This window comes from Pezoporus flaviventris, unplaced genomic scaffold (assembly GCF_033815535.1).
Source record: "Pezoporus flaviventris isolate CSIRO_AGI_PZ_B2104156 unplaced genomic scaffold, CSIRO_AGI_Pfla_v1 ptg000099l, whole genome shotgun sequence".
NCBI classification, from domain to species: Eukaryota; Metazoa; Chordata; class Aves; order Psittaciformes; family Psittacidae; genus Pezoporus; species Pezoporus flaviventris.
Genome location: NW_026892647.1, coordinates 596,412 through 620,366, shown reverse-complemented (window position 1 = coordinate 620,366; position 23,955 = coordinate 596,412).

The following is a 23,955-nucleotide window of genomic DNA, read 5'->3' as shown; positions in this document are numbered from 1 at the left end:
GACCCTAACCCTAACCGTAACCCCTAATCCTAACCCTAACCCTAACCCCTAACCCTAACCCAAACCTAACCCCTAAACCCTAACCCTAACCCTAACCCCTAACCCTAACCCAAACCCAAACCTAACCCCTAACCCTAACACAAACCCAAACCTAACCCCTAACCCTAACACAAACCCAAACCTAACCCCTAAACCCTAACCCTAACCCAAAACGTTACCTTTACAAAGCTCACTGTGTTCTGAAGATGCCCAGCTCCAGCTTTCTGGCCTGGTTCTACCGCTCTGGGACTAGAAGCCAAACGTTTGTGCTCTACTAACTCCTGCTTGGCAGCCAGAAGCGGGCTCCTGAGAGGTTGGATTCAAATGGACTTTTAGTCGTGAAAGCGAGGAGCGACAGCAATGCGGGTCTCACTGTTGCAAAGCTCACTGTGAGCTGAAGAAGCCCAGCACCAGCTTTCTATCCTGGACCTTTTGCTGTGGGAGCAGAGGGCAATCATTCGTGCTCTACTAAATCTTCTGCCACTCAGCCAAGAGTGACCACCGGAGAAGTTGGATTCAAATGGACTTTTATGTGGGAAAGCGAGGAGCGACAGCAATGCTGGTGTCACCATTGAAAAGTTCAGTGTGTGCTGCAGATACCAAGAACCAGCTTTCCCTCCTGGCTCTTCAGGTGTGTGAGCAGACGGCGAAAATTCATACTCTACTCCCTCTGCTGCTAGGCAGCCGAGATATGGCTCTGGAGACATTGCAGTCAAATAGACTTTTAGTTGTGAAAGCAAGGAGCGACAGCAATGAGAGTGGCACCGTTGCAAAGCTCGCTGTGTGATGAAGATGCCCAGCATCACCTTTCTGGCCTGGTTCTTCGCCTCTGGGACTAGAGGCTAAATGTTCGTGGTCTGCTGACTCTGCTGCTTGGCAGCCGAGAGCCGGCTCTGAAGAGGTTGTATTCAAATGGACATTTAGGTGTGAATGCTAGGAGCGACTGCAATGAGGGTGGTCCCATTGCAAAGCTCACTGCGAACTGAAGAGACCCAGCACCACCTTTACCTCCTGGCTTTTTGGCTGTGGGAGTAGAGGCCAAATATTCATGCTCTGCTAACTCTGCTGCTGCTAATTTGAGAGTGACCACCGGAGAGGTTGGATTCAAATAGACTTTTAGGTGGGAAAACGTGGAGCAACTTCATTGCGGAAGGCACCATTGCAAAGCTCACTGGGTGTTGAAGATACCAAGCACCAGCTTTCCCTCATGGCTCTTCAGCTCTAGGAGCAGAGGCCAAATGTTCATGCTCTACTCACTCTGCTGCTTCTGTGCCGAGTGACCACTGGAGAGGTTAGATTCAAATAGACTTTTAGGTGGGAAAGAGAGGAGCAGCAACAATGCGGCTGGCAATGTTACAAACCTCACTGTGTTCTGAAGATACCAAGAACCATCTTTTCCTCCTGGCTCTTCAGGTGTTTGAGCAGAGGGTGAAAATTCGTACTCTACAGGTACTCCGAGAGAAGCAGCCTCTGTATCCGTCCTATTTGATACTGAAAAGGAGGAAGAGATTGCTGTCACTGGCAACAAGCGGCACATTCACATCCAGAGTTACGTAAGGGGTTAAACCACAAGAGCTGTTGCAGAGGCAGGCATCTGCAGCCCCTGCAGAGCAGGGTGAGCAGCTGTGAAAAAAAAAAAAAGGGAAAACCAATGGGGAAAGAGGGGGAGCTCAGGCAGCTCCTGTTTTTGAGCGTGGGAGGAGGGACGACGGGCAGAGGTTGGGGGAGTGGGCTCTTCTGTGGAAACGGATCGGTGTACGTGCTATGGGGTGTTTGGACGTAAGAAGTGAGACTGCCCTGGGGGGGGGAGGGGGAGCAGTGCCATGGGGTGGCTCCGGTGGCTGAATTGGAACTTGACTGACAGGGACCTGGGGAATCTACCCTAGCAGATCAACTGATTAAATTAAAACTACAGACTAGAGGAAATAAGAAGGAATTTTAGTGGATACAGGAGCAACTTATCTGGTGTTAAATCAGAGAGGAAAGAATTCGTTACAGATGTGGGTGCTACTGGCCACCAATTAAAAGTGGGGGTAAAAAAAAAAAAAAAAGGCACTCTATCTGAAACCTTTAAAGTACAAATTGGGAAAACAAATAGGAATGCATAAATTTTTATGCATGCCAAATTCTCTAAAATCTTTCTTAGGGCGAGAAGCAACATTTAAAGATGGCAAAATGGAATTTAGAGTTAAAAACAGTCAATTAATTGTAGTTTTGAGTTTATCTTTAATTCAACAGAAAAGCCAAAAGAAGGACCTCCCTGAAATAGAAGAAAACCTTAATCAGGTATATGTGGGAGTACGGGCATCTGAAGTTCCAGGGAAGGCAAAAAAATGCTTTGCCTGTTAAAGTGGAAATAAAAAAAAGGGGGGCCTGCCCAATTAGAATAAAACAATATCCCTTAAAATTAGAAGATCAAAGGGAATGAAAAAAAATTGATAAATTTTAAAATATAGATTGTTAATTGAATGTGAATTGGAATATAATACTTGTATCTGGACAGTAAAGAAATATGATGGGAAAAGTTGCAGATTGGTTTACGATCTCAGGGTAATCAACAAAATTGCAGAGGATTTTTGTCCAGTAGTAGCTAATTCGTATGATTTATTGACTAAATTGAATAACAAGCAGAAATGGCTTGCCGTCCTGGATTTAAAGGACACTTTCTTTTGCTTACCTTTGGCCAAAGAAAGCCAAAATTATTTGCTTTCTAATGAGAAAATCCTGACTCAGGAAGAAAAACTCAATTAACTTGTACAGTATTACTTCAGGGGTTTAAAAACAGTTCAGCGATTTTTGGAAATCAGTTAGCACGAGAATTAGAATTATGAAAGCCACCTGCTCAGACGGGGACTCTGTTACAATATGATGATGACCTGTTAAATGCTACAGAAACAAAGGAAGACTGTGTCCAGTGAAAGGTGGGATTATTGAATTTCTGGAACTGAATGGTTACCAGGTATGCAAACAAAAGGCCCAACTAATCCAAACCTGAGTTTTCTATCTAGGATATGAAATAACAGGAGGACAGAGAGAACTTGGAACTGCCAGAAAAGAAGCCATTTGCCAGACTCCATGATCATCGACCGTCAAGGAGCTCCGGGCATTCCTGGGAATGACAGGATGGTGCAGACTTTGGATCCATGATTATGGTGTTCTGGCTATAAGAACTGTTGAAGGGAAACCCTCCCTCTTTGGACTGGACTGATAAAGCACAGGAGGCTTTTAGGAATTTAAAGATAGAGTTTATGAGAGCTCCAGCTCTGGGACTTCCGGATGTGACTAATCCGTTTTGGCTATATTCCCACGAAAAACAAGGAATAGTCTTGGGGGTCCTTGCTCAGAAACTAGGACCATACAGAAGGGCAATGGTGTATTTTTCAAAGCAGCTGGATGAAGCGAGTAAAGGATGGCCCAGATGCCTAAGGGCTGTGGCAGCAGTCGTCATGAATATTGAAGAGGCTCACAAATTCACCTTGGGACAAAAGATTACTGTGCTAGTGTCCCATGTGGTATCAGCAGTCCTCGAACAGAAAGGAGCCCACTGGTTATCTCCTTCACGTTTTTTAAAATACCAGGCCACCATTGTAGAACAGGGTGATATAGAAACTGTGATCACTAACGCTGTGAATCCAGCATCCTTTTTGCAGGAACAATCGACAGAACTGCTAACACAAGACTACTTGACAACCATAGAGACTGTATATTTGAGCCGACCAGACTTGAAAGAAGACCCTCTGGAAGATGCTGATTCTTGGTTTACTGATGGTAGTAGCTTCATGAAAAATGGTAAACGAAAGGCAGGATATGCCATTACCATCACTTCACAGGTAATAGAAGCTAAACCTTTACCTGCAAACACCTCTGCTCAGAAGGCAGAAATAATAGCATTAATAAGAGACCTAGAATTGGCTAAAGATAAAAGGATAAATAGTTGGACTGATTCTAAATATGCATTTGGTTTTGGTCCATGCACATGGTGCTATCTGGAAAGAACGAGGACTTTTGAACACACAAGGGAAACAGATTAAACATGCTACAGAAATTTTACGATTACTGGAAGCTGTTCAGCTACCTGAAGAATTCGCTATTATGTACAGTAGAGGACATCAACAAGGTGACTCTGATCAGGAAACTGGAAATAATTTGGCTGATTTTGAAGCCAGACCTGAACAATCTCAAACCATGTCCTTAATCCCTGATGGCAAACTAACAATTGAAAATTCTAAACCTAGGTATTCAAAAGAGGATAGAAAATTGATTGAGGATCTAAAGGGACAGGAAAATAAAGCGGATCGGGCTCAAATACCCGATGGGTGAATAGTAATCCCCTATAACCAACTCTGGAGGTTAGATCAGGAAGAACATAATAAAACTCATTGGGGTAGCAACTCTTTGTATAAATATTTAGAGAAACAAATTGTAGGAAGGAATCTATACACCACAGTTCAATTAGTGACAAAACAATGTCAGGTATGTCTTAAGAATAATCCTAAAACTGAAAATAGAAATCAAATTGGGAAAATTGGGAGAGGAAGATTTCCGGGACAGCAGTGGCAAACAGATTTTTTCTGAATTACCAAGAAAAGGGGGTTATCCATATTCGTTGGTGTTAATGGATAATTTTTCAGGCTGGCCAGAAGCATTCCTTTGTCGGACAAATAATGCAAGGCAGGTGATTAAAACATTATGGAGTTTTGGAGTGGTAGCCGCAATTTCTTCTGACCAGGGTTCACACTTGAGTGCAAAATTGTCACAAGAAATTAGCAAAAAATTAGAAATTGATTGGCAACTACATGTTCCATATAGGCCTCAGGCCAGTGGGCAAGTACGAAAGATGAACCATCTGATTAAACAACAGATTAGTAAAATATGTCAGGAAACAAATTTCTATTGGTACCAGGCGTTACCACTGACACTATAAAGAATTCGAACTAAACCTCGATCAATAGAAGAGGTCAGTCCAGTTCAGATTTTGTATGGAAGACCATATCAGTCCCAGTTTAAAGGAGAAAGTCTTCAGGAAGTGGGAGAAGGCTATCTCCAACAGTTTCTGATCAATCTGGGAAAACAATTGGAGGAGATAAATAAGAGAATAGTAGGGACAAGACCAAGAGGTTTGGATTATCCAATTCGCCCTTTCAGATCTGGAGACTGGGTTTATGTTCAGGATTTTTCAGGAGATCTTCTACAGGAGAAGTGGAGCGGACCGTACCAGATATTACTGACCACCTTTACAGCAGCGAGGATAAAGGAACAACCTGCTTGGACATATTATACAAGAATTAAGAAAGCACCAGAGCCAGAGAAGACATGGCGGATAGAACCTTCAGGACCCTTATGCATGAAATTGCATCTCTCATAATTTGGACTCATATGATAACTGGCACACAAACTTGGGGCCAGAATTTATACCTGAAATTAGTGCAGAATGTTACTAATATTTTTAACCGTAGTGATTGTTGGGTGTATGCACAGTTGCCTAAATCAGGAGAAAGCCTGGATCTCCCATTAACTGGAGTGCCAATTCCTAACACTATCTCATGGACAAATTTGTGGGTGAACACTAGCAATCTGTATCTGAAGGAAAGGTTAAAATTTGGAATATTTAATCCTAGTCCGGGTAATAAATATTACACCTGTGCACAAGGATGTATTACACCAGGAACCTGGGTAAGAAATATTGCTTGTTTAAATGCCACAGATGTAGGTCACCATTCAAATTGCAGTCATAATATTAATATAGATGGTATCATAGTTCAGTTGTGGCCCGTTCCTAAAGGGAAAGGATGGTATTGGTTATGTGGAGAAAATGCTTATAAGACTCTACCCCCCAACTGGAAGGGGGCATGCAACTTAGGTGCTGAAATACCCGATGTTAACCAGCCTCTCTAAAGTGGTTTTACAAAACCAAATGTCTCTAGACATGTTACTGGCATCACAAGGAGGGGTTTGTTCCATAATCAATGAAAGCTGTTGTTCCTATAGAGACCAGAGTGGCACAATGAAAACATATCTGGAGGAAATTTGGAAACAAACTAAGATATTTCATGAAATGGCCATGGATGACACCTCCTGGGGTTTGGAAGAAATATGGAAAATGCTACATGGTTACCCAGTCTTTCCTGCTTGAGGCAACTGGTTGCAGGAATATTGATGTTAATTAATTTAATAATGATTACTTGCGGTATGATACAATGTTCCCTCTGGTATTGTAAACTGTCTATGATTGGAAAAGGAATGAAATTAAGCACCAAGTAGAAACAGGAAATTATTTAAGAAAGGATTTTGATGGTAACAGTAATATATAAAATGTTGCAAAAGAATTTGCAAAAGGACAGAAAAAGGGGAAAATTTGAAACAAGGGGGCCCAAAATCACAAAATGGACTATAGAAACCTTTAGAATTAAAGTACTGCTAAGTTTGATGGCTTTGTAACAGTAGCAATGGAAAATTACTGAGGTGCACGATGCATAGAGAAAAAAATAGAGTACAGCTAGAGAACATACTGAGAATTCTCACAAGATAAATCGTTATAGTTGACATAGTTTAAGAAAAGCAGTCTAGAAGAACAGGACGCAGGGATAAGGAGTCTCTGGGAACTGCAGGTGTCCAGGATGGGCTACAGTTAAACTGACTGCTAAGTAGGAGGATAGGAGGATTATTATGTCTCTGGTGCTAACGAACCAATTAAACTGGTATGAGCATCTACTGGGCATGCTTCAAAGGCTTCCAGAAGTGATGAAGATTGTTGGAAGAAGTAAACGACCCTCAGAGACCACCACCACAATTCTGTACGCATGCGGGGAGCTTTCTGGAAAATTATGTAATCCGTACGTAGCCTCATGAATATGCATGTCTGCCCAGCGGCTATAAAAGGATGGCTTGTGTGGCAATGGAGAGGCACATGTTAGGAGGTGCTATCCCCCGTGTCTCCCGGTGCCGCAATAAAGAATACCTGCTTGTCAGCTTGAAAACTTTGTTGGCAAGTTTGTTCCTGGAGTTTTCTCCGAATCAAATTGCACTTTTAGGTGGGAAGCGACAGCAATGGAGGGGGCAGCATTGCAGAGCTCATTGTGTTCTGAAGATGACCAGCATGATCTTTCCTACCTGGTCCTTTGGTTGTAGGAGTAGAGGCCAAATGTTCGTCCTTACTTACTCTGCTACTGAGCAGCTGAGAGCGACCACTGAAGGTGTTCAGATTCAAATGAACTTTTAGGTAGGGCAACAAGGAGCGACAGCAATGCGGGTAGCATTTTTGCAAAAGTCACTCTGTGTTGAAGATGGCCAGCACCATGTTTCTTACCAGGTTCATTGGCTGTGGGAGCAGAGTCCAAATGTTTGTGCTCCACTGTCTCTGCTCCTGGGCAGCCAAGAGTGACCACCGGAGAGGCTGCATTCAAATGGACTTTTATGTGGGAAAGAGAGGTTCAACAGCAATGAAGGTGGCACCATTGCAAAGCTCACTGTGTGCTGAAGATGCCCAGCACCAGCTTTCTATCCTGGTTCTTTGGCTGTGGAAGCCGAGGCCAAACGTCCGTGCTCTACTCACTCTGCTTCTGGGAAGCCAAGAACTACCACCAGAGAGGTTGGTTTCAAATGGACTTTTAGGTATGAAAACAAGGAGAGACAGCAATGCGTGTGGCATCATTGCAAAGCTCACTGTGTGTTGAACATGCCGGGCACCAGTTTTCCATCCTGGTTCTTTGGCTGTGGGAGCAGAGGCCAAACGTTCATGCTATAGTCACTCTGCTGCTGGGCAGCTGACAGCGAGCACCGGAGAGGTTGGATTCAAATGGACTTTTAGGAGGGAAAGTGAGGAAGGACAGCAATGCGGGTGGCACTGTTGCAAAGCTCACTGTGTGTTGAAGATGCCATGCACCAGCTTTCTTAGCTGGCCTTTCGGCTGTGTGAATAGATGCCAAACGTCCGTGCTCAACATAGGCTGCTGCAGGGCAGCCAAGAGAGACCACCAGAGAGGTTGGATTCAAATGGACTTTTAGGTGGGAAAGCGAGGAGCAACAGCAATGAAGGTGGCACCCTTGCAAAGCTGACTGTGTGCTGAAGATGCCCAGGGCCAGCTTTCTTCCCAGGTTCTTCGGATGTGGGAGCAGAGGCCAAAAATTCCTGCTCTACTCACGCTGCTGCTGGGCAGCTGAGAGAGACCACCGGAGAGGTTGGATTCAAATGGACTTTTAGGTGGGAAAGCGAGGACAGACAGCAAACCGAGTGGGACTGTTGCTAAGCACACTGTGCGCTGAAGATGCCAAGCATCATCTTTCTATCCTGTTTCTTTGGCTGTTGGAGCAGAGGCCAAACATTCGTGCTCTACTCTCGCTGCTGCTGGGCAGCCAAGAGAGACCATTGGAGAGGTTGGATTCAAATGGACTTTTAGTTGGGAAACTGAGGAGCAACAGCAATGCGTGTGGCACAGTTGCAAACCTCACTGACCACTGAAGATGCCCAGGGCCAGCTTTCTTACCAGGTTCTTTGGCTGTGGGAGCACAGGCCAATCGCTCGTGCTCTAGTCACTCTGCTGCTGGGTGGCTGAGAGCCAACACCAAAGGAGGTAGGATTCAAATGGACTTTTAGGTGGGAAAGCGAGCAGCGACAGCTATGAAGGTGGCATCTTTGCAAAGTTCACTGTGTGATGAGGGTGCCAGGCACTAGTTTTCTTACCAGGTTCTTTGATTGTAGTACCAGAATCCAAACATTTGTGCCGTACTCACGCTGCTGCTGATCAGCAGAGAGTGACCCCCAAAGAGGTTGGATTCAAATTGTCTTTTACGTGGGAAAGCAAGGAGCGACAGCAATGCGGGTGACGCTGTTGCAAAGCTCACTGTGTGTGGAAGATGCCCAGAATCAGCTTTCTGGCCTGGTTCTTTGCCAGTTTTCCATCCTGGTTTTTGGCTGTGGGAGCAGAGGCCAAATATTCATGCGCTACTCAGTCTGCTGCTGGGCAGCTGAGAGCGACCACCAGAGAGGATGGATTCAAATGGACTTTTACGGGTAAAAGCGAGGAGTGACAGCAATGCGGGTGGCAGTGTTGCAAAGCTCAATGTGCGCTGAAGATGCCCAGCACCCCCTTTCAGTCCTGGCACTTCTGCTGTGGGAGCATAGGCCAAACTTTTGTGCTCCACTCACACTGCTGCTGCTCAACCAAAAGCGACCAACAGAAAGGTTGGATTCGAATGGACTTTTAGGTAGGAAAGCCAGGAGCGACACCAATGCAGTTGGCACCATAGCAAAGCTCACATTGAGCTGAAGAGGCCCAGCACCAGCTTTCCCTCCTGGCTCTTCAGCTGGGGGAATAGAGGCCAGACATTCATGCTCTACTAACTCTGCTGCTGCTCATTTGAGAGTGACCACCGGAGAGGTTGGATTCAAATAGACTTTTAAATGGGAAAATGTGCAGCGACTGCAATGCGGGAGGCACCGTTGCAAAGCTCACTGTGTTGAAGATACCAAGCACCAGCTTTCCCTCCTGGCTCTTCAGCTCTAGGAGCAGAGGCCAAACTTTCATGCTTTAATCACACTGCTGCTGCTCTGCAAAGAGAGGGCACCGGAGAGTTTGGATTCAAGTGGTCTTTTAGGTGGGAAAGCGAGGAGAGACAGCAATACAGATGGCACAGTTGCAAAGCTCACTGTGAGCTGAAGAGGCCCAGAACCAGCTTTCCCTCCTGGCTCTTCTGCTGTGGGAGCAGACGAGAAACATTCATGCTCTTGTAACTCTGCTGCAGCTTCTCAGAGAGAGGGCACCGAAGAAGTTCTATTCAAATGGACTTTTAGGTGTGAAAGCAAGAAGCGACAGCAATGTGGATGGCACCGTTGCAAAGCTCACTGTGTGCTGAAGCGGTCAAGCACCAGCTTTCTGTCCTGGCTCTTCGGCTGTGGGAGCAGAAGCCAAACTTTTGTGCTCTACTAAGTCTGCTGCTTGGCAGCCGAGAGCGACCAAAGGAGAGGTTGGATTGAAATGGACTCTTAGGTGGGAAAGCGAGGAGCGACAGCAATGCAACTGGCACCGTTGCAAAGCTCACTGTGAGCTGAAGAGGTTCAGAACCAGCTTTCCGTCCTGGCTCTTTGCTGTGAGAGCAGAGGCCAAACGGTCGTGCTCTGCTCATTCTGCTGCTGGGTAGGCGACAGCGACCACCAGAGAGGCTGGATTCAAAAGGATTTTTGAGTGTGAAATCGAGGAGCAAGAGCTATGTGGGTGGCACCGTTGCAATGCTCAATGTGTGCTGAAGACGCTAGGCACCAGCTTTCGGGCCTGGTTTACTGGCTGTGGGAGTAGAGGGCAAACATTCATGCTCTACTCACTCTGCTGCTGGCTGGCCAAGAGCGGGCACAGGAGAGGTTTCTTTCAAATGGATTTTTAAATGGGAAAGGGAGGGGTGACAGCAATGAAGGTGGCACCATTGCAAAGCTCACTGTGTGCTGAAGATGCCCAGCACCAGCTTTCTGGCCTGGTTCTTCGACTGTGGGAAAAGAGGCCAAGTGTTCGTGCTCTACTCACACTGCTGCTGGGCAGCCACGAGTGACCACCGAAGAGGTTGGATTCAAATGGACTTTTAGGCGGGAAAGTGGGAAGAGTTAGCAATGCATGTAGCTCCATTGCAAAGCTCACTGTGTCCTGAAGATGCTCACACCAGCTTTCTGGCCTGGTTCTTAGAGTCTGGGAGAAGATGCCAAACATTCATACTCTAGTAACTCTGCTGCTGCTCAGCCGAGAGAGACAGCTGAAGAGCTTGGATTCAAATGGACTTTTAGGTGGGAAAACAAGGAGCGACAGCAATGTGAGTGGCACCACATCAAAGCTCACTGTGAGCTGAAGAGGTCCAGAACCACCTTTCTGTCCTGGCTCTTTGGCTGTGGGAGCAGAGGCCACACATTCATGTTCTACTGAATCTGCTTCTGGGCAGCCGAGAGAGACCACCGGAGTGGTTGGTTTCAAATGGACTATTAGGTTTGAAATCGAGGAGCGACAGCAATGCGCATGGCACCATTGCAAAGTTCAGTGTGTGCTGAAGATGCTGAGCAACAGCTTTCTGGCCTGGTTCTTCGGCTGTGGGTGTGTCCTGGGTTCAGAAGTAGCAGACATTTTTCTCCTTTTTGGTAGCTGGTGCAGTGCTGTGTTTTGACTTTCAGTCTGGGAACGGAGCTGGAAACAAGGATGTTTTGGTTTAACCAAGGACTTTGTGAGTCTCATGCTCTGCCAGGGAAAAGGGGAATTCAGGATGAAGCAGAGACAGGACACCTGACCCAAACTGACCAAAGAGATATTCCATACGACAGCACGTCATGCCCCGGAGGTAACTGAGAGTTACCAGGAAGGGATAGGACTGCAGGGTTGGAGGAGGTATCGGTTGGTGCTTGGTCTGGTGGGGTGGGGCAAGTTATCGGTCAGCTGGTGCTGAGGTGTTGTATTCTCTTCCCTTTTTATTTCATTTATCATTATTATTATTGGTGGTAGCAGTAGTGATTTGTGTTATACCTTAGTTACTAAACTGTTGTTATCTCAGCCCATGGGAGTTACATTCTTTTCAGTTCTCCTCTCCATCTCCCCATGAGACGGGGGAAAGACAGAAGGGGAGGAGCAAGTGAACGAGTTGCCTGACTGGGTTTAAACCATGGAAGGGAGATGGGGTCAAACATTCATGCTCTACTCACTCTGCTGCTGGCCTGCCGAGAGTGACCACCAGAGGTTGGTTTCAAATGGACTTTTAGGTCATGGAACTGTTGGAACAAGTCCAGAGAAGGGCCACGAGGATGATCGGGGTCTGGAGCACCTCCCGTATGAAGACAGGCTGAGGAAGTTGGAGCTGTTCAGCCTGGAGAAGAGAAGGCTGCGTGGAGACCTCATAGCAGCCTTCCAGTATCTGAAGGTGGCCTATAGGGATGCTGGAGAGGGACTCTTCATTAGAGACTGTAGTGACAGGACAAGGGGTAATGGGTTAAAACTTAAACAGGGGAAGTTTAGGTTGGATATAAGAAGGAAATTCTTTCCTGTTAGGGTGGTGAGGCACTGGAATAGCTTGCCCAGGGAGGTTGGGAATGCTCCATCCCTGGCAGTGTTCAAGACCAGTTTGGACGAGGCCTTGGGTGATATGATTTAGTGTGAGGTGTCCCTGCCCACGGCAGGGGGGTTGGAACTAGATGATCTTAAGGTCCTTTCCAACCCTAATTATTTTATGATTCTATGACATCTCTTTGTGAAAGCGAGGGGCAACACCAGTGTGGGTGGCAACGTTGCAAAGTTCACTGTGAGCTGAAGAGGCCCCGAACAAGCTTTGTGTCCTGGCTCTTCGGCTGTGGGAGCAGAGGCCAAACGTTCGTGCTCTGCTCACTCTGCTTCTGGGCAGCTGAGAGCGAACACGGGAGAGCTTGGATTCAAATATACTTTTAGGTGGGAAAACGATGATCTTAAGGTCCTTTCCAACCCTAATTATTCTATGATTCTACGATTCTATGACACCTCTGTGAAAGCGAGGATTGACAGCAATGCGGGTGGCACCATTGCAAAGCTCACTGTGAGCTGAAGAGTGTTGTATGGATTCAGTTAGCATGAGTCGGGCTTCTCAGTTAGCATAAGCAGAGCTTCAGTTAGCATAAGTAGAGCTTTTCTATAAGTGGAAACATACTAGGCCAGAGGGGAGGTTAGCCAGAGATAGCAGTGGAGGAAATGAAATTGCAACGTTAGCGATGGAATTGCAACGTTAGCGATGTTAAGAACAGATGTTAAGACAAAAAACAGGATGTAAAACTGCAGTGTATGGATGTTGAGGTTAGTGCTAAACATAAGTAACTGTGGTAACTTGTATTAAGCAACTTTGTGTAAAACCCAATCAGAAGCTTGTTGGCAAGGCATGTTAACCAATCAGCGTGTAATCAATGTGTGGATTTGTGTGTAAAAGATCATGCCTGATGCTCAATAAATGGCAATTGCTTGATCACATTGATCGTCTCTGCGTTGTCCACTACTCCCACGTCGACAGAAGAGTCCCAGCACTATCTTTGTCTCCTGGCTCTTCTACTGTGGGAGAAGAGGTCAAACGTTCGTGCTCTACTCACACAGATACAGAACAGCCGAGAGCAACCAAAGAAGAGGTAGGATTCAAATGGAATATTAGGAGGGAAAGTGTGGAGCAACAACAATGCAGGTAGCACCATTGCAAAGCTCACTGTGTGTTGAAGATATCAGGCACCTATTTTCCCTCCTGGCTCTTCAGCTGCGGGAGCAGAGGCCAAACATTCGTGCTCTTAATACTCTGCTGCAGGACAGCGGAGAGCGAGCACCGGAGAGGTTGGATTCAAATGGACTTTTAGGTGATAAAGCGAGTAGCGACAGCAATGCAAGGGGCACCATTGCAAAGCTCACTGTGTGCTGACAAGGTCCAGCACCATCTTTCCCTCCTGGCTCTTCAGTTGTTGAAGCAGTGGCAAAACATTCACGCTCTTCTCACTCTGCTGCTGTGCAGCCGAGAGTGAACACCGAAGGAATTTAGATTCAAATGGACTTTTAGGTGGGAAAAGGAGGAGCGACACCAATGCGAGGGGCACCATTGGAAAGCTCACTTTGTGTTGAAGATGCCAAGCAGCAGCTTTCTATCCTGGTTTTTAGGCTGTGGGAGCAGCGGCCAAACGTTTGTGCAGTACTCACTCTGCTTCAGGGCATCCCAGAGCAACTACCGGAGAGGTTAAATTCAAATGTACTTGTAAGTGGGAAAGTGAGGATTGAGAGCAATGTGGGTGGCACTGTTGCAAAGCTCACTGTGTGTTTTAGATTTCAGAAACATGTTTTCCAACATGTTTCATTGGCTGTGGAAGCAGAGACCTGTTGCAGAATGACTCTAAGAGCAGGACCATAGAGCCCTGGAGGACTGCGCGAGCAAGGCAGGGGGTGGCCCCCACAGGTAACCGGAGACCGGACATGGGAGGAGAACGTGGAGGAAGCTGTGTGGGGCTAACCAATACTGTTGTGCCAAGGAGGAGTGGCTGAATACCACTCCTATATATATGTGAACTGCGTCACAAATAAAGTAGAAGTTTGCTTATCACCCATATTGGGTTGGCCTGTCTGCTTCTCCTCGCCGCTTACAAATGGCGCCCGTACAGGGATGCGGACTACAGGGCCCTGGTCACTGGGGACCCGGAATACAGGGTCCCGGTTTAACGGGGACCCGGATACAGGGCCCCAGTTAACGGGGACCCGGAACGGCGAATGAGCGGCGCCGGCGGCAGCGGCCGGGGAGCGCGGGCAATGCTGCTGCGGTGGCGTGACGGACCCGGGTGCTTGGACTAACCGAAAGGAATCCGCCGCTGGGGCGAACCAGACACTGGAGGCCGATCCGGAGACAGAGGTTACAGGACGACCCAGAAGAAGACGATCCGGAAAAGGCTGGCCATGAAAATGGACTGAGAGGTAGCCCTGGACTTATTACAGTGCTTTTTATAAAAGCAGGGAACTGAGCCCTGAACTTATTACAGTGCTTTTTATAAAAGCGGGGAATTGAGCCTGAGACTCTAAAGCAGCTAGCAGGTCTAGTGGCTGTACGGAAGGCTAAGGGATTTTTTGCAGATCCTAATACAATATTTGAGGAGAGTGAGTGGCGAATGTTTGGTGATGAACTATTTCACTCAGTGCTTAATGATTATAAAAAGGCAAAGAAACTCGGTAAACCACAGAGAGAAGTAATGAACTGTATATAAAGATACAAGGCAGAAAAGAAAACTGCCGCGGTAGCAACGAAGAAACTAGGAACAGACGTCCCCGGTCGGTTGAAACCGGGGGAAGATTACAACTCGTTCCCCCCAACTCGCGGGAGCACAGGGTTTCCCACTCCCCCCCCCTCCCCCCCCCAACCCCCCCCCCTTCCTTTTCTCCCCCTCCATCAGAAGGTGCAGCGGAGGAGGTGTAACCCCCTGCTCCCCCACCACCCCAGTTCCAAAAGTAGGGACTTTGAAAAGGACAGAGAAAGTATATTAGAAGGTATACGTATGATAAATGTCGAGGAATCCGAAAGAAAGAGGGCAGTGCCTCGGCGCCGGATCGATGGCTGCGCCTTTTTGAAGCACGCAGTAGAAAATAGGGATCATGCGCGAGCGGGAGATTTAAAGGAACTGCGAGCCTCTCCAACCCACTATGCCCTAGAGTGAAAAAAAAAAAAATTAACTCAGTCACGGAGGAGCCAGGTCTGCAAATGGCTACATACCGAATGAGAGACATCTGATAAGAAAGACACAGCTGCGAGCAACGGAGACCCTGAGTTCAGCGCAGGATCAGCCCCCGAATCCCCTGAATCCAAGCCAGATTTATATCCTCTGCTTCCAGACCCTGACTCTTCGTCTCCCGGGTCGGTCTGCTCAGACTTACTGGCCCTGGAGACGCTCAGCTGTAACGATGGGTAACCAAGGATGCGATCATTACTGGGGAATTTTCTGCAATGGGCATCTTTGCATATCCTGTGTTTACTACACAGCAGGGGGCTAAAGAGTGGGAAGCTCTTGATCTCAAAATAGTTAAGGAGGCCTGACAAACAGTGACCATGTATGGGTTAAAATCCTCTTATACTCAAGCTGTATATGTTAAGATTTTTTTGCAATTGACAGAGGGAGCCCATACAGTTTCCCTGTGATACTCATGTACTAGAAGTTGGTAAATATAAGTATGTCCAGGTTTCTATCAACCCTTGGAGACCTTTCTAGATACTGCTGGCCACTTCTTCCAGCACAGGCTGGCCACCTGTGTTGGAATGAGTGTGCATTTTCGTCAGTATAAAAGCCCAAGCCTCATACGATGTGGGGGAGGCAGAGCCTCTGCGGGGACGCCTGCTAAGGTTGAGCCTGCCACCTCTCACTGCAGTGATGCTTCTCGGAGCTGGTTTGCTGTTAGTCTCCACAGGGTCCTTGTGCCACGTTCTGTACGTGGGACTGTAGAGGGTGTAACGATGGCTTTTGCAGGGTCTAAAAAAAAAAAAAAGAAAAAAAGAGGGGGGGAGAGAGAGTAATGATGCTGCATTTAACCTGTCTAACCTGACTACTTCTCAAGAACTGATAACCTGGGGGAGGGGGTATATTTGTGTCCTCCTGCCTACAGGTCCATGGCGACTGCCTGCAAAGTTTGTGAAGTCCTGCCATGAGCTGGACAGAGGAATGGAAAAACCTGATGCCTCAGCTACAGGAGCTGACCGTGAATAGCCCAAGCAGAATGAGATAGAGAAAGAGAAAGAATGATTAACTGCAAAACATCACTTGGGGACAACTGAAAAGTAACATGCTGAATATGTGTGCTTGTAAAGTAGCTATTATTACAGGTTGCGATTTTGTGTATAAAACCACCTGTATTTACTAGCTAGCTGCTAATAAGAAACTGCACCTTGTATAGATTTGTCACTTGTAAAAGAGATGTTACAGTATGGAAATTTGCAGTAGCTGCTAGAAAAATGCTAAGGCAAAAGCTAGAAAAATTTTAATACAATGGTAGTGTTATAAAGCAGGTGATGGAACAAATTTAAGAGGGGGGCAGAATTCCACTGGTAAGAAATTTCTTTGGCTAGTCCCTCACTGCCATCAGCATCTTCAACATGCTGCTGCACCCTGTAATAGTTACTCTGCTAATGTAAATGTGTGTGTGCCTTGCTGTAGTAGCGACTTGTTACTGGATGAAACAGGTGAAACTGTGCATTGACAACAAGGTGCAAGGACTGAGGCTGACCAAATGCCTGCTACCACAATCAAGGGCAAGACTGGGTTGGCTTCTGTGTTTGCCACCAGGAAGAACCTTTAGCTCCGCTGTTTGCTGCAACCCAGCAGGCGTGGAGCGGTGAGGACACATGCCATGCCAGACCTTGATGTGAAGGATCAGAGAGCTATACAGCCTGTTATCAGAGAGCCATACAGCAGAAAAAGGGACAGGCCCAGACAGCCTCTAGTTGGCATATGTTGGAGATATAATCTAGCCCAGATCTCCTGCTCAAGTAGGGTCATCCAAACCATATATAAAACATAAAAGGGGAAGATGTGGAGACAGTGTTCTCACAGGAGAATGCATAATTGGTACATAAACTTTGAATAGTCCTGAAAGATACAGCAAGGCCATGAGAGGCCTGAAGAAGCTTAAGCAAGCAAGATAAGAGGCTGGAATTCACCAAGTTAATGAGGACTGTGGACTGTTGGCAAGCTTTCAAGGTTGAGTTCTCACACCTGTGTTTAACCAATTATATGTTAGTCACTAAGGGTCTTCAAAACATGTATCCAATCATAATATGCCAAATCACTGTAAGTGCTTCAGCCGGGGCCTTGACTCAACTAAGCAGACTGGGTTGCTGAGTTGCTAAGCAGATAATTCTACATCGAAGGCAATTTCTGATTTGTTTTAATGTTGACTCTGTAAGACATGCAACACTGCAGAACCTTTTGTTGTTGGAACAGGGACATGGATGTGAAGAGTTTGATGGAATGTGTTGTATGAGTCTCCCTGATTATGCTAATTCCATGCATGCACAGCTGAGAACCCTGGCTCAGCTTATCCAGCAATAGTAAATGAGCAATATCCTAAGAATAACTAGATGGTTGTCTTCACAGGGCATTACAGGTTGAGTCAAACACTGCTGTTTAAAGTATTGCACTTATGTATCATTGTTAGGTTAATCATCGTAGCTATTAGACTTGCTTATAGTTGTGTGATACAACAGGTGAACGGAATAACCCACAATGCCTTGCTCGCACAAAGAAAAAGGGGGGAATTGTTGCAGAATGACTGTAACACTAATGACTATATATTTATAGTATTAAACTCACTTTGTTACAGTTACAGGGGGAGAAATGGGTTAGGTTTAGGGTTAGGGTTATGGTTAATGTTAGGGTTGAGAACCTCTGTGGGTCATTAGAATGCTTTTGAACATGCTTTATTTTGCTCACTTTGTTACGTTTACTGTGTTTTCCTATATATATATCTATATATAATATTACACTCACATTGTTACAGGTACAGGGGGAGAAATGGGTTGGGGTTAGGGTTAGGGTTGAGAACCTCTGTGGGTCATTAGAATGCTTTTGAACATGCTTTATTTTGCTCACTTTGTTACGTTTACTGTGTTTTCCTATATATATATCTATATATAATATTACACTCACATTGTTACAGGTACAGGGGGAGAAATGGGTTGGGGTTAGGGTTAGGGTTGAGAACATCTGTGGGTCATTAGAATGCTCTTGAACGTGCTTTATTTTCATGCGGGTGGCACCATTGCAAATCTCGCAGCGTGTTGTAGAAGCCGAGCACCAATTTTCCCTCCTGGCTCTTTGGCTCTGGGAGCAGAGGCCAAATGTTCGTGCTCTACTTGCTCTGCTTCTGGGCAGCCGAGAGCGAACACCGAAGGAGTTTGGATTCAAATGGACTTTTAGGTGGGAAATGCGGAGTGACAGCAATGTGTGTGACACTGTCGCAAAGCTCACTGTGTGTTGAAGATGCGAAGCACCAGCTTTCTCTCCTGGTTCTTTGGCTATGGGAGCAGGGGCCCAACATTCGTGCTCTGCTGCTTAGCAGCCGTGAACAAACACTGAAGGATGTTGGATTCAAATGGACTTTTAGGTGGGAAAGCAAGGAGTGACAGCAATGTGGGTGGCACCGCTGGGAAGCTCACTGTGTGTTGAACATGGCAAGCACTGTCTTTCTCTCCTGGCTCTTTGGCTGAGGGAGCAGAGGCCAAACGTTCGTGCTCTACTCACTCTGTTGCTGGGCAGCTGTCCTGGGTTCAGCAGCAGCAGTCATTTTTCTCCTTCTTGGTAGCTGGTGCAGTGCTGTGTTTTGACTTTCGGCCTGGGAACAGAACTGATTACTATGATCCTTTCGTTTGGCCAAGGACTTTGTGAGTCTCATGCTCTGCCAGGAAGGAGGGAAGCCGGGAGGAAGCAGAGACAGGAGACCTGGTGCAAACTGACCAAAGAGGTATTTCATACCACAGCGCGTCATGCCCAGGATGTAACTGAGAGTTATTCAGAAGGGCAGGGACTGGACGGTTGGAGGAGGTATTGGTCAGTACTTGGTTGGGCTGGGGGGGTGAGTTATCTGTTAACTGGTGGTGAGGTTTTGTATTCTCTTCCCTTGTTATTTCATGTATCATTATTATTGCTGGTAGCAGTAGTGATTTGTGTTATACCTTAGTGACTAAACTGTTGCTATCTCAGCCCGTGGGAGTTCCATTCTTTTCAGTTCTCCTCTCTGTCCCTCTGGGAGTAGGGGGAGGGCAAGAAGGGGGCGAACAATCTGTCTGGCTTGGTTTAAACCATGTGCTTTAAACCACAACAGCAGCCGAGAACGAGTACCGAAAAGGTTGGATTCAAATGGTCTTCTAGGTGGGAAAGCAAGGAGCAACAGCAATGCGGGTGGCGCTGTTGTAAAGCTCACTGTTTCTTGAAGATGTCAGGCAGTAGTTTTCCATCCTGGTTCTCTGCCTGTGGGAGCAGAGACAAGGGGGCAAAAAATCACAAAATGGAATACAGAAACCTTTAGAATTAGTTTTAAGTAATGTTAATTTTGATGGCTTTTTAACAGTAGCAAAATTACTGAGGTATATGTTACATAGAGAAAAAAAACAGAGTACAGCTCAAGAGGCTTATAATAACTGGAAGCAAGGACAGGTGACCTGGGAAGAATACAGGGATGTTATCCAGGAAGCTAGGGACCAGGTTAGGAAAGCTAAGGCCCAGTTAGAAATAAACTTGGCTTGGGGCATTAAGGATAACAGGAAGGGATTCTACAAGTACATAGCAAATAAAAAACAGACTAGGCAGAACGTAGGCCCCCTCAGGAAGCTCTTGGGACAACTGGCTACACAGGATTTGGAGAAGGCTGAGGTTCTGAAGGACTTCTTTGCTTCGGTCTCCACTGGCAAAGGCTCTGACCGCACCACCCAAGTCTTGGAAGGCAGACGCAGGGACTGTGAGAATGAAGACCCTGCGCCCACTATAGGAGAGGATCTGGTTCGAGACCATCTTAAAAATCTGAACGTGCACAAGTCCATGGGTCCTGATGAGATCCATCTGCGGGTCCTGAAGGAGCTGGCGAATGAAGTGGCAAAGCCGCTGGCCATCATATTTGAGAAATCATGGCAGTCAGGTGAAGTTCCCGATGACTGGAAAAAGGGAAATATAACCCCCATTTTCAAGAATGGGAAAATGGATGACCCAGGGAATTACAGACCAGTCAGTCGTACCTGTGTGCCTGGCAAAATCTTGGAGCAGATTCTCCTGGAAGGCATGCTAAGGCACATGAAAAACAAAAAGGTTCTTGGTGACAGCCAGCATGGCTTCACTAAGGGGAAATCCTGCCTGACCAATTTGGTGGCCTTCTATGATGGGGATACAGAACTGATGGACAGGTGTAGAGCAGTTGATGTCATCTACCTGGACTTGTGTAAAGCATTCGACACTGTCCCACACGGCATCCTTGTCTCTAAATTGGAGCGACATCAATTTGATGGATGGACCGCTTGGTGGATAAAGAACTGGCTGGATGGCCGCACGCAAAGAGTTGTGGTCAATGGCTCAGTGTCCGGCTGGAGACCAGTAATGAGTGGTGTCCCTCAGGGATCGGTGTTGGGACCGATCTTGTTTAACATCTTCGTCGCTGACGTGGACAGTGGGATTGAGTGCGCCCTCAGCAAGTTTGCCGATGACACCAAGCTGTGCGGTTCGGTTGATACGCTGGAGGGAAGGAATCCCATCCAGAGGGACCTTGACACGCTTGTGAGGTGGGCTGATGCCAACCTCATGAAGTTTAACCATGCCAAGTGCAAGGTCCTACACCTGGGTTGGAGCAATCCCAGGCACAGCTACAGGTTGGGCAGAGAAGAGATCCAGAGCAGCCCTGCGGAGAAGAACTTGGGGGTGTTGGTTGATGAGAAAATGAACATAAGTAGGCAGTGTGCGCTTGCAGCCCAGAAAGCCAACCATATCCTGGGCTGCACCAAAAGGAGCGCGACCAGCAGGTCGAAGGAGGGGATCCTGCCCCTTTACTCTGCTCTCATGAGACCTCACCTGGAGTATTGTGTGCAGTTCTGGCGTCCTCAACATAAAAAGGACATGGAACTGTTAGAACAAGTCCAGAGAAGGGCCACGAGGATGATCAGGGGACTGGAGCACCTCCCGTATGAAGACAGGCTGAGGAAGTTGGGGCTGTTCAGTCTGGAGAAGAGAAGGCTGTGTGGAGACCTCATAGCAGCCTTCCAGTATCTGAAGGGGGCCTACAGGGATGCTGGAGAGGGACTCTTCATTAGAGACTGTAGTGAAAGGACAAGGGGTAATGGGTTAATACTTAAACAGGGGAAGTTTAGATTGGATATAATGAGGAAATTCTTTCCTGTTAGGGTGGTGAGGTACTGGAATAGGTTGCCCAAGGAGGTTGTGAATGCTCTATCCCTGGCAGTGTTCAAGACCAGTTTGAACAAGGCCTTGGGTGATATGATTTAGCGTGAGGTGTCCCTGCCTATGGCAGGGGGTTTGGAACTATATGATCTAAATGTCCTTTCCAACCCTAACGATTCTATGATTCGATGATTCATTCTAGAGAACATACTGAGAATTCTCACAGGATGAATCATTATAGTTGTGACATAGTTTAAGAAAAACAGTCTAGAAGAACAGGACACAGGGATAAGGAGTCTCTGGGAACTGCAGGTGTCCAGGATGGGCTACAGTTAAACTAACTGATAAGTAGGAGGGTAGGAGGATTATTATTTCCCTGGTGAAAACGAACCAATTAAACTAGTATGAGCATCTACTGCTCATGCTCAGAAGGATGACAGAGGTGATAAAGATTGTTGGAAGAAGTAAACGACCCTCAGAGACCACCACCACAATTCTGTACCCATGCTGGGAACTTTCTGGAAAATTATGTAATCCGTACGTAGTCTCATGAATATGCATGTATGCCCAGTGGCTATAAAAAGATGTCTTGTGTGGCAACTGGGGGACACACGTTAGGAGGAGCTACCTCCCGTGTTTCCCTGCACCGCAATAAAGAATACCTGCTTGTCAGCTTGAGAACATTGTTGCCTAGTTTGTTCCTGGAGTTTTCTCCGAATCAATTTGGCTACCCAGATGAGACCCTCTCTGCTCGGCTGCAGGACCCGCTGAGGGCAGGGTTCTCTAGGGCCCTCAGGAATTTTTCCCAGAGGGACCCCTCGACTCATTTGGATCACTACGGGAGCAGACAAGGACCATCTCATAAAAGGTATTCTTTTCTTTTATATAGTCTGTAATGTGCAGGGGGCATCTTGCATAAAGACTAAATTGGTAGTTGGGTTGTTTTGGTAAGCGTACGCAAAGTTTGGAAGCCTTCTGTAACTTGAGATAGGAAATCTTGTAGGTAAAGGCATATACCCAGCTGCTAGTGTCCTTTTGGTATACAACCACAAGAAGCAGGGGGCTTCTTGTGGTTTGGGTCCTGAAAGACGCAGGGGATGTTTTGTGGAAATGGTTTTGGATCTTGTTGGTATTTATTTTGTTGTTTGTTACATTAAGGATTTTGGTCTTGTGATTTTGGTATCAGTGACAGACTGTTATATCTAAGCAGGGGGCATCTTGTTCTTTGGGTCCTACAAGACACAGGGGGTGTCTTGTGGAAATGGTTTTGGTTCCAGTGTGCTATCAACAGCCCATAAGGGATTTGATTCAGTGATGCTGTCAGCGTGGGTCCCTGAATAGGTTAGTTAGGAAGGTTAGTCAAATCACCCTCCGACACAGTGGGCTGTCCAGCACATCCCACAGTGGGACGCAGACAGGCTGGTCGGGCACAAGGGTCTCGTCCTTCTTGGGACACTGACAGGCTGGTCAACTATAAAGGGTCCAAGGAAACCCCACTATTAATGTTACAATATGGTCTGAGCCATAGGGGTTAGGAAGTATTGCTTTTGATTCTACGGATATTCGTCTTATTTTGAGGCTCGTTACAGTAATGATTTCGGTCTTGTGATTTTGGTACTGGTGACAGGATGTTATAACTGCGTTATTAACTGTTGTTTGTTTGAATTTTAGTCTCTGTCTTTGTCTCGGGTGTAGTAATTGTTACTGTAATGAATTTATATTGGTACCAAGGTTTACCACTGGCTCTATTAAGAATTCGAACTCAACCTTGGTCGAAAGAAGAGGTTAGCCCATTTGAGATTTTGTATGGAAGACCATATCAGTCCCAGTTTAAAGGAGAAAATCTTCAGGAAGAGGGAGAAGGCTATCTCCAACAGTTGCTGATCAATCTGGAAAAACAATTGGAGGAGATAAATAAGAGAATAGTAGGGACAAGAGCAAGAGGTTAAGAATTTACAGGAGAAGTGGAGCGCACCGTACCAGGTATTACTAACCACCTTTAAAGCAGTGAAGATAAAGGAACAACCTGCTTGGATACATTATTCAAGAATAAAGAAAGCACCAGAGCCTGAGAAGACATGGCAGATCGAACCTTCAGGACCCTTAAGTATGAAATTGCGTCTGTCACAATTTGGACCCATATGATAACTAGTATGCAAGCTTGGGACCGGAACTTATACCTGAAATTAGTGCAGAATGTTACTAAAGTTTTAATCACAGTGACTGCTGGGTGTGTACACAGCTGCCTAAATCAGGAGAAAGCCTGGATCTTTCATTAACTGGAGTTCCAATTCCTAACACTATCTCATGGACAAATTTTTGGGTGAACACTAACAATCTACATCCGAGGGAAAGGCTAAAATTTGGGATAGCTAATCCTAATCCAGGTAATAAATATTACGCCTGAGCACAAAGATGTATAACACCAGGAACCAGGGTAGGAGATCATGCTTGTTTAAACGCCACAGATGTAGGTCACCCTTCAAATTGCAATCATACTATTAATATAGATGGTATTGTAGTTCAGTTGTGGCCTGTTCCTAAAGGGAAAGG